Source organism: Struthio camelus, chromosome 16 (assembly GCF_040807025.1).
Source record: "Struthio camelus isolate bStrCam1 chromosome 16, bStrCam1.hap1, whole genome shotgun sequence".
Lineage (NCBI taxonomy): Eukaryota > Metazoa > Chordata > Aves > Struthioniformes > Struthionidae > Struthio > Struthio camelus.
This window is the reverse complement of record NC_090957.1, coordinates 15804358-15814681: the sequence shown is the minus strand read 5'-3', so window position 1 is coordinate 15814681 and position 10324 is coordinate 15804358. Positions and strand designations below refer to the sequence as shown.

The window sequence follows — 10324 nt, the reverse complement described above, 5'->3', positions numbered from 1 at the left end:
AGGAAGAGGAGCCATTAACACTGGCTCTGCCTTCCGCTTAGTCGTGAACATGCCTTAGAAAGGCTCCCGTGTTAGTAGGGGTCTGTTGTGTCCGTTATGGCTTGAGGGGAGGGTTTTGTGTGTTAACGAGAACGCAGTAGCTTAACTGCAAGAAAATAGAGGTTTGCTGTTGAAGGGGCCTACAGAGAATTTTTCTGTAGTTGAGTGCCAGCCTGTTTTTGCTGCTTGATGATATATAGAGAAGCCTCGAAAGATGTTTGCTGGTGTCAGGAGTTGTAGCCTTAGTTACTTGAATATGAATTGCTGGGTTCTGATCGTTAACAATGAGCGCTAGATCTTTAGCAAATGCTTTTTCCTGAGCATAGTTAACTGAAATCTGTGTAACCTAGAGAAGGGTTGCATAGAGCGTTTTCTCCTCTTCCTTCTCTTTGTGGTCAACTTTTTTTGCCCTTTACTCATGTGTTTCTGGTCTTTCACTAAATTCTCGGTTGTTAGTGTATTCTAGACAAATCTAGAGTCTATTAGGCTAGACAAATCACTATCCTAATGTAAGGAGCAAAAGTAAATAATTGAATTTTTTGCATAGTAAAAAGGATACAAGTCCTTTAAAAGGTCACCTTCGAGTAATTGGATGCAGAAATAAACGTACTGATGCTGCAAAGTGCAATGCTATGTATTTTACTAAAATGAACTGCTGTCGCAAACTGGCCACCCGAGTTCGGTTTTGGCTTTTGCTGGAGCTTAAGCGGCGGAAGCAGTGGCGGGGGCTGTACTTGGGGGCTGCGGAAAGCGCCCGCCCCGGGGGTGGTGGAAACTGGGCGGCCCTGCCCTCTCCTCCCCCCCCCCCCGCCTTGCCACGGCGATGGTACGCTCCGCCCTCCCTCGCGCTGCCAATGGTACGCCCCGCCTCCCCGCCGCGGCGGTGGTACGGCCCAAGCCTTTATAAGTGGCCACCGGGCGCATGCGCGCCCTTTCGCGCCGCGGCTGAGGCGGCGGGCGAGGGGCAGGTAGGCGGTGGGGCGCTGTGAGGGCGGGCGGGCGGTGAAGGAGGTCGGCGAGGCGGCCCTCTCTCTTCGCGGGCGCCTTCCCTCCGCAGAGCTGTGATGAGCCCCCTGGGGCCGGCAGTGGTTCTGCTCCCGGGGTCCCGTCCCCGGGCCGCATGGCCTAGGCCCGACCGTTGGCGGCGGCGGCGGGGGGGCCTGGAGCGCGGGCCGCGGCCCCGGGGGTGCCCGGGCCGCTGCTGCCCTGGCGCTGCCGGAGCGTCTCCGCGCCCCGCTCGGCCGGAGGTTGCCGGGCCTTGCCGGGGAGAGGCCCGGCGGGTTCAGCGGTGCGCGGCCTGCAGGCCCCGCCGCCTGCCTACCTGCGTGTGGGAGCGCTCGGCGGCCATGCGCTCGCGGGGGTTTTTATTTCTCGGTTTAAAAACTGCCCTTTGGGTAAATGCAGCATGGCCAGCTCCTGGAAGGGAGACTTCTGCATTTCTCGACTGAAAACAGTTCGTAATTGACTGCTAAAAGTTGGGTAATGATGATGATGAAGGAAAGCCAAATATAGGCGGAGTAGACTGCTGGTGCTGAGATTTTTCTCTTTCTGGGTAGACGCGCTTTACCCCATACTGTAGAATAATCTTTGAAGAGTATTGCAGTAATGCTTGTTTTTTTTCTTCCCTGGCAGAATGGTGTCTTGAAGTAAAGAGTAAGTTAAACTTTATTTTGTACTAAGCTGCACAAAGTTATTAAGAAAGTTCCAGGCCTTTACTTGCTCATGACATAGTTAAAAACAGCACTTGAGATAGAAAAAAAAAAAAACCCCACTAATTTCGTCAGCTTAAAACTAATTTTACATGCCATTAGCTTATAGAGCTAATGCCTTCTATAAACAAAGGGGAAAATCTACTGTTGAGACACAATAACTGTTCATTCTTGACCCAAGTAATCAAATACCAGAGTTGTTGGCTGTTGATGATGATACCCCTGAATAGGAAGTGCCGTCAGATGCGAGAACTGACGATAACCTTCTTACTTGTCTGAAATACAGCTACTTGCATGTGGAGTTTGAGTTGTCTGGAAGTGTGTATGCTAGAACTAATCAGGCAACTTTTATCTGTGCTTTGCTTTCTGTAAAAAGTGATCCTGTAGTATCCATCATGGATTAATATCCATCTCTTTCATTTATGCTGCAGAGTTTGGTATTTCCAGAGAAATGTGACCCCTTTAGTACAGGGAGCAGGCAGGTCCCTGAAAATCGCACCAATGTGAAGGTAAGTCATGAATTTCACTGGGCCGCGTAACCTTTATACGAGGTTTCAGAAGAGTATTGTGTAGGTTCAGTCTTCGTCGCTTGAAACAATCTGGTTCCGCTCCTCTCTTCCTCACAGTTCAAAGCCCTGTGGTATCTGATTCCAGGAATTTATATACTTAGATGCAGCTTGTAGGCCTCTGCTGCCACATACTAATTGCTATTAATATCTATTAATAGTCATGTGGAAGGCAGCTGAGACTACAAGAGCAGGAGATTCTTCTGGGTGAGTGTAGTATTTTGTGTGCTCTTTAGTTCATCTTGGTGGTTTTTGGCCACAATCTCAAAACATTACTTCTCGTTGACCATGTTTCTGTATATTCTTGGCTTTAAAGGTATGATAAGTGAGGTCCTAGGCCAAAAAATATTTTATTAGGCTAAAATATAGTAAGTGTGTAAGAGCGGCTGTCTTCTGCACTACAATTTTGCTGACAGTACTGTAGAATTGAAAAAGAGGATAAGGTATTGTTTCTGTTAAAAATGCATCAGTTTATCTAAAGATATCATATGATGAAATTAACCAAAAATTGCTGGAATTACCGGCAGATTGACTGGTGGTGAGCCAAGGTTTTTCTGATGATATCTCTTATATTAACAAATGACTTAATATTTGGCGTTGCACGGGTAATTTATCCGTGCTGTTCTATTGCAGGTGTTCCTACTGAAAACTTGCTTGTCTGAGGAAGAAGAAATCCACTAAAATACTCAAGGGAGCAGGGAAGCAGTCGTCATAAACTCTACCTGTTTTCCTGTCCTAAGACTTTAAGAAATACTAAAAATTACACTGCTGTGCATATATTAAAGTTATCAAAACAATTTATGTTTGGGTCTGTGTCATTTTTACTGGATAAAGGAATGTCTTTTAAAAAGAGTATTGTTATAAGGGAAAAAAACATACTCGATGCTCGTAATTTGCTATAACATGATAAAGTACATGTGTACACAGTACAGTATAATTACTGCAGATGATGTGAATAGATTTTAGTTGTATAAGCATTCCATCTGGTGTTTGATAATTTACTTGCCTTAAACAATTTAAACAAGTGATGATAATACTGCTGCTGCAATTACTGTAGGGATTAGGCCTTAAGTAGCTCTACAAGGAGAGCAAACATTCCATATAGGACAAACAACTATTTCTTTAGCTTGTTGGAGGGTTGAAATTTCTTGCTCGTTATTTTGGCCTCAACGTTTTGGCAAGTCTTCTGCAGAGGTAGCAGAATCTGTTCCTGCAGCAATAGCATTCTAGGTAGCATTTTATATCTTCTCTAAATAAGAATTGTCAGATATGGAAAGCTAAAAGTAATTGCCAGATGTGGAGAAAAAGGGAAAAGAGACTCATGCTCTGCAACTTGTCAGCTTGCTTTGGTGTAGTTGGAAGAGTAGAAAACTGCTTTTGTGATAATTGCCTGTTTTAAAACTTGTCTACAACTACAAGGTTAATAAATAGAAGGCATCAAGCTTTTTGGGAGGAAGCGAAACACTTGAAATGGAGGTGCTTGAAGCGAATGGTATCTTCAGGTATCTTCCAATTAGATTCATTATGCCAATATAACTGGCGAGCTCTAAAGCCTCAGTGCTCTCAGGTTGTAGGAGGTGCGGAATACTGCAAAGTCTCGTCAAACCTGAAGGGATTGAGCATGTCCACTGCGACAGCCTAACAATGCAAAAGTTATTGAATGTTTTGCCCACTTGGTGGCATCATGTGAAAGATTTCAGTTTAGTTTTTTGAAAAAAGTAAAGATGATTAATAAACTACTTCTCTGTGAGCACATGTTCATGCCATGCTAACAAGTCTATATAATGTTATCTGGGCAGCCCCAAGTGCAAGATATCTCAGTATCAATTTTAAAAGTAGTGAAAGTTTCATCTAATCTGAAATACATTTGTTTAGCTGTAAAAGTGCAGTAATTCAAATCTACACGTGCAAGTACATCAAATATTGTTTTACCTTCCTAAACTTGATTCCATGCAAATAAAAGTTCAGGACAAAAGAGCTCCGATCAAAATGGGAGGAGGAGGACCATGAATTTTCTCAAAGTTTGTAAGTTTTTAAGGAATCATATGCATGTGATTTTCTTGTCTCTCTCCTCACCCTTCATTGGAGTGGTTTTGCCTGGAGTGTGTGGGGACAGGTAGAAACCATTCAGAAGAGCTAACAAAACGGTTTCCAGACAAAAATGATAGTTTGTGATTAGCAATATTTTTATTGTAGTAAATTTTGGGTGAACAGTTCTTGGTTGTCATAAAGAGCTGGATCTGTTTTCTTGACTGTTTGTCTCCTGAGTGATTACTCAAAAGGAAGAACATACTGTAGTTTGCTGCTCTCCACCTTGCATCACAGGCTGGCTTCTTGGTCCCTCTCTAGCACAGGTGAACCATGTTCTTTGATGGTTTTTAAAAATAGGTGTGAGCTCTGTTAGCACCATTTCTTAGCAAATGGACAAGGCACTCAAAAGGAGGATAGTATCAGTGTACTTTATCGTACATATTCTTCTGCCCGTGGAGCTGGATAAACAGGCAAACTAGAACAAACTAGAACGTGGTACTTCGTACGCTTTGGGTGTCCAACCCGCCTGATTTGCCAAAGTTACAGACGTGTGTATTTGCCAGCCTAGGCTATAGATGGTGGTGGTCAAAGGCTAAGCACTACAGTTACCAGAACACAACGTTTTTACTGGAGGGCAGGAGTGAGGTTTAATTCAGTCTTAGCTGAATTGTGTTGCTCCCTGTCCATCACTCCCTCCTCAACCAGCCATTAATTTTAACTGGTTTAGCGAGAAGTTACGAATGACCCTAAGATGATTTTGTGCAACTCAGTTGCACTGTGTTAAATAGCTGGTCAAATACCGAACTCCAAAGAAATTACCTTTCTGTAGTCATAAATTAAGAATGTGTGCAAGGCTTGAGCGTGCTAAATGTTTGAGATCAGTGGAACTGCTTGTACCTAGATCTTTGCTTGGGGCATAAATGCAATGACATAATTTCAGAGGTTCTGTCATTGAAAAGTCCAGAGTTATGCATTTTAATCATGGAAGAGCAGGTTAAACGTTTTTCAGAGAAAACGTCTAAAAGCAGTAGAGTGCCTAATACTGTGCAGGTAATTTAACCTGTATCCTTCCTAAGAGCACTACTGTGATAGATACAGGGCTTTTTATAAACGTTCAGCCTGGGCAATGGGGTAGGCAGAACTTGTTTGCAATTAATTTGTTTCTTCTTCATACTATTCAAATATGTATTCAGATAAGAATGGGTTGCTCCAAGGTTGTTTATTTTAATTAAAATTTTAACTAGAGTTACATTCTGCTCCAATGTTTTCTGAACCACAACTGTTTTCGTCCTGTTTTAAGAGCTCATGTATTAGAATTTGTTGACAGAAAACATTTTTTTAGCTGATGTGATATGCATAAGAAGGAAGGTGTTCTTCTAGGATTCAAAAAGAGCACGAGGAATCTGACTTCTTTTAAAATGAGATTCTGTGCGCTATTAATGATAATGGAGCTAAACATGGCCACAAGCTCCCAATAAATAGAAGAAACTTAGCAGATTTTTGCCTGACTGTTTAATGTGCTGTTTAATTTGCTGCAGCTTATTTTTGTAATTGTTGTTTCTTCCTAGTATGTATCAGAATCATCTCATTAAGAGAGGGAAGAGTTGATCTGGGAATACTTATGTAAACAGGAAACAGTTATCTGAATTTATTTAGGTTACAAGTTGGTGGTATCTATTTTAGTTTACTATTCATGAGTTTCACTTTAATATTACTTGTTTATTGTTTTCATCAAAAACAGAATTCCTCAGCAGGGATCCTCTAAAAGGCTGATTTTTGCTGAGATGAATGGAAAAGTTTTATTCCTATTAGAATATAGTGCCTTTTGAACAAAATAGGTGTCCCGAACATAAAATATTACAATGTATCTTAAATGGGAACATACATTGTCTTGCTGTGTGTTTCACAATGTTTGGAGGGGAGAGGAAATAAAATTGTTCTGGTTTTATTACATTTGAACCACATTGGCTTGCCAGTATTGGGAAATAAGCAACAGAAAAATGCCAATTTAAAATACAATTATTTTGGATTTTCTAAAGACTTAAGAGAACAGTTGGCGGGAGCCCCCCAGCGCTTAACAACAGCCAAAGTTAGGATAAACCTAAAATAGATGAAAGGATTAAGGCTGTGAGGGGGAAAAAAAAAAACGAAAATTTTAAGCGGGGAAGCTAAGAATGGCTGAGTGCCAGTTTAGCAATATGAGAAATGGGAATGTCATGTAGTAATTCCTTTGTGAGAAAAAAAACAATGATTATGTATGGTGCTATTACCCACTGAACATGTGCAGTACCCGCTGACCTGACGGAGAGCGGCGTCTCTGGGGTGGGGAGAAATGATAGATGCGTGGGGGGAAGATGATAGATGTCCTATTCCCATTTGCGCTTTACCGTGTTTACTGAGAGCGGGCCAGCTGCGAAAGTCACTTCTGCGTGAATACTCACGTAATAGTAACTCGACTCAAATCCTCAGGCTCCTGTTTATATAGGGCACTAACCAGGATCACATAGCCCTGACCTGTGATCTCAGCTCAGGACTTTGTCTATGACTCTGGTAAAAGGCAGAAACTGTGGGCAGGTCAGCACAAGTCATGTCTGAGGTGGAAAGGGTTAGGGGGGAAAAAAAGTCTGAGGAGGTACGGTGTTCAAGATGGGAGAGTGAGTTTAAACAAAACAGCTACTGAATGTGCATTGCGCATACAGTTTGCTTGCATGTATCAGTGAAGGTGCATTTGTTTCTCTCTGTTGCTCTTTCCAACGTTGCCTGAAAAAGATAGCGGACAGGGAACAAAAGCGTGCTGTGGCTGGTGTCACCTGGGGGAGAGAAGCTGGCTGCATTTTGAGTACTCTTGTTTCTTTTTTGTAAGCCACAAGCATCACATTCGATATAAATGCTAGTTATCATTCTCTTGATTAGTTATTGTAAAGTAATCACATGTACATCAGCATTAAAATAATCACTGTTGCAAAAATATAAATTACTATAATTACCGCAGCTATTAACTATAACAAATCTAAAAACATGCTCGGTTTTCTGGCTCGGTGGCTGCTGTTTCAATTAAATCAATTTTAGCTGGCTGCATCCACGTAATGAAAGAGGAGGGAGGATTATTCTGAGTATGTCACCATTGCAGAATAAAGTATGTCCTGGAATGTGAAACTTTAATTCCTTTCTCCTGAAGGTATGTGGAAGAGCAGTTAATTTTTCAACTCCTCTCTCCCTCAGCATTTCACATCAGTGGAGGCGAAAGCGCTGTCAAAGGGATCACTTTTCTAGCCGAGAATGACTAAGATGATAGTGTCATGCAAAGAAAATTTAGGGGGGTTGTTTTCTTCCAGCTGCCACGTTAGCAAATGCTTTGTCCCGTTACAATCTCTCCGATGCTGCAGGCAGGGACGACTTGCTCTGCCTGAAGCCAAGGGAGCTGTCGGCAGAGTAAGGGCCCCAAGCAGCTGTGGCCGGTTTCATGCTCGCCCAGGGCTCGCGCTCGGCAATGCTCCTAGCGCCTGATTGACTTCGCTCTGCCACAGCTTTATCAAATGTCATGGGCTCCTATAAAGAAGGACAAGGTTGACATGTCATTTAAGTTACCACTAGGGCCAACGGGCCCCTTATTTCAACAGTTTGTGTATCCTAGCATCTCAGTTTTCACGCTTAAAATTATTTAGGACAAATACAATGAACTGATCTTTACCTAGCTCAGGACCATAAGAAATGAACAGGTGGAATTTGACTTGCCTTTGATTTGCCCATTGATTTAGGCATACAAGAACATATTTTTTTTAAATAATATGCACTTTATGCTCCTGCGTTTTAATTCACTAAGAGGGAGAATAACATCTGCCCCGTTTTACCACCTGGCACTTGAGACCACAAGATGGTGCAGTGATCAGGTTCAGAGTATTTACTGTGGAGAAACAGGTTTCGAAACCTTGGGAGATGCGTGTTTAGGGAAACGCCGTTTTACTGCTAGTCCATGTTTGCTTGTCTACTAAGATCTGCAACTTTCACTAATACGCGGGAATCCCCCCCACAGTGAAAATGTCGTCTTTTAATTGGCTGTTAATGCTGTTTCTTCCTGTAGGACTAGCAAAGGCTGGGGCTCCGTTTCCTTTGGCAAGAAATGCTAAGGCGGTAGTAGCGGTCGCAGCCCCAAAGAGTTCATGAGGGGAGGACAGGAGAGACGCAAGGTGTATAACCTTGAATAAGCAGTGATGGGAACAAATGTCCTCCTCTTTATTTTTGGGGGGCAGAAACACCTGGTGTGAGGGAAGGCCAAAGGAGTTGAAACTTGATTTGGGTGCAGGCTGCGTGGCGAAGCCCCCAGCTCGTTCAGCAAAGCCCAGAGGCATCTCCATCGCGGTGGGTGTCGAGCAGCTTCGCAGCCCAGCGCCTGAGCATTGTAACTGCAAAACCTTGAATGAAATACAGAAAAGTACATTATTTATGCTATGGAGAACGAATCTGCAACCTCTGCTGTTTTAGTCAGCTTGAAATGTTAATGCTTTATCTCCGGGACTGTAGCCCCTTTCCTGTGCGTGCTTTTTGGGTTGGACTGGTTGTTTGATTTTGCGATTCGTTAGTTAGATTTTTTCATAACGCTACTTTTACTTGTTATAGTTTGTGGCAAAATATTTGTATGCGAGAGCTGCAGCACAAGCTCTCTACCTGAACCAAGTCATGATTTGCGTTCCTAACGCTGCCTATGGCTCTCTGGTGCGCTGTCACAGTTTCTTTCATCACCTTGATTTATTATCTAGCTTATGGAATAACCTCCTTGCGTTGCCTGTACTTTTCCAGATCACTTAGGAGGATAGTTTCTTCAGATTTGATTGCTTTTGTTTTTCTCATATTCTACACATGCACTATGTTTGCCAGTCTGTGTTGGTTGTGAGTTTGCATTGGGTCTTATTATTAATTTGAGCTGTGGAAGAGATTGGAGATTAGAAAGCATATTCAGAGGCAAAATTCCTAGCTAAGAGACAAAATCTAAGTGCATCACCCAGATAACGTATTTTCCTGAACAGCTTTAATGTTATTAATAAATATCTGGGCCAAGAAACCAGTGATATAGAATATTTTGTACAGGCATCTGGTTATCAGGGTGCTTATCTGATAGCAAATGTAATACCAGCGTTCAAATGATCTGTGAATAAGTAGCAGTTCTTTAACCTGGCCCACAGTGACAGCGGGTGAAATGTCTGAGGATATAATGCTTTTCTCTGTTGTGCCTCCATCAGACGATCTCGAAATGGTCCACGAGCATCCCTGCGAGGCAGGGAAGCCGCATTATCTGCGTGTCACAGATGAAAAGGCTGGAGATCAGAGACTTACCCAGGTGAGCGAGGGAAAACAAGACTAGCCGGTCAGCTCTTGAAGTGCTTTTACTTCATTGTGTCAAATCGGATATTTATTACCTTCAAATGTAGCAGTAAATAAGTAAAATCTTTGTGCCGAGCGCTGCTCGGGATGTGAAATGCATAGGGCGCATGCTGTGAAGATGATGAAAGCTGTTTCCAAGTGAGGTGGGAGCTGGGAGCTTTTGAAATGCACAGTGATTTGGGAGATAGTGGGAAGAAGCTGTCCCGAGGTATGAGTGCTTTGAATCGGATTTAATGCTTCTCCAGTCATCTCTCTTAAACCAGCCTGTGTGCTTCTGTAGCAGCATCTGGACTGGGGGAGAAAGATGCTCTGTGGTGCAGGAAAGCACTATAAAGCTTTTGTGCCGGTGCCAGGCTGTTTGGTAACGCAAAATGGGAGACCACATCAAGGAAAAAAAACATTTCAAAGCTACTGCTTTTAAGCTTCAAATAAGTCTTTGGAGACGACAGCAAGGCCGTGTCACTTGGCAGCGTATCTGCAAGGCAGAGGCTAAGGCTAAGACAAGGCAGGGCTGCAGGGAGGAGAGCGAGACCGAACTCACAGCAGTGACACCGAGACCGTTTGAAGACCCGGCACGACGCCTCGGCCTAACGCTGTCGC

General features: G+C 43.1%; 1 long non-coding RNA gene and 2 other non-coding genes across 3 annotated transcripts; all 3 read left to right on the top strand.

The window, feature by feature from the left end:
- The first annotated feature begins 927 nt into the window (after positions 1-927).
- LOC104144723 (uncharacterized) lies at positions 928-3115 on the top strand. Its single transcript, XR_011134934.1, has 4 exons — positions 928-1007; positions 1672-1692; positions 2180-2257; positions 2948-3115. It is a non-coding gene; the product is annotated as an uncharacterized lncRNA (long non-coding RNA).
- On the top strand, positions 1955-2029 carry LOC138061342 (small nucleolar RNA SNORD49). Its single transcript, XR_011134978.1, has one exon. It is a non-coding gene; the product is annotated as a small nucleolar RNA SNORD49 (small nucleolar RNA).
- On the top strand, positions 2801-2874 carry LOC138061346 (small nucleolar RNA SNORD65). The gene has a single exon (XR_011134982.1). It is a non-coding gene; the product is annotated as a small nucleolar RNA SNORD65 (small nucleolar RNA).
- Positions 3116-10324: the final 7209 nt, after the last annotated feature.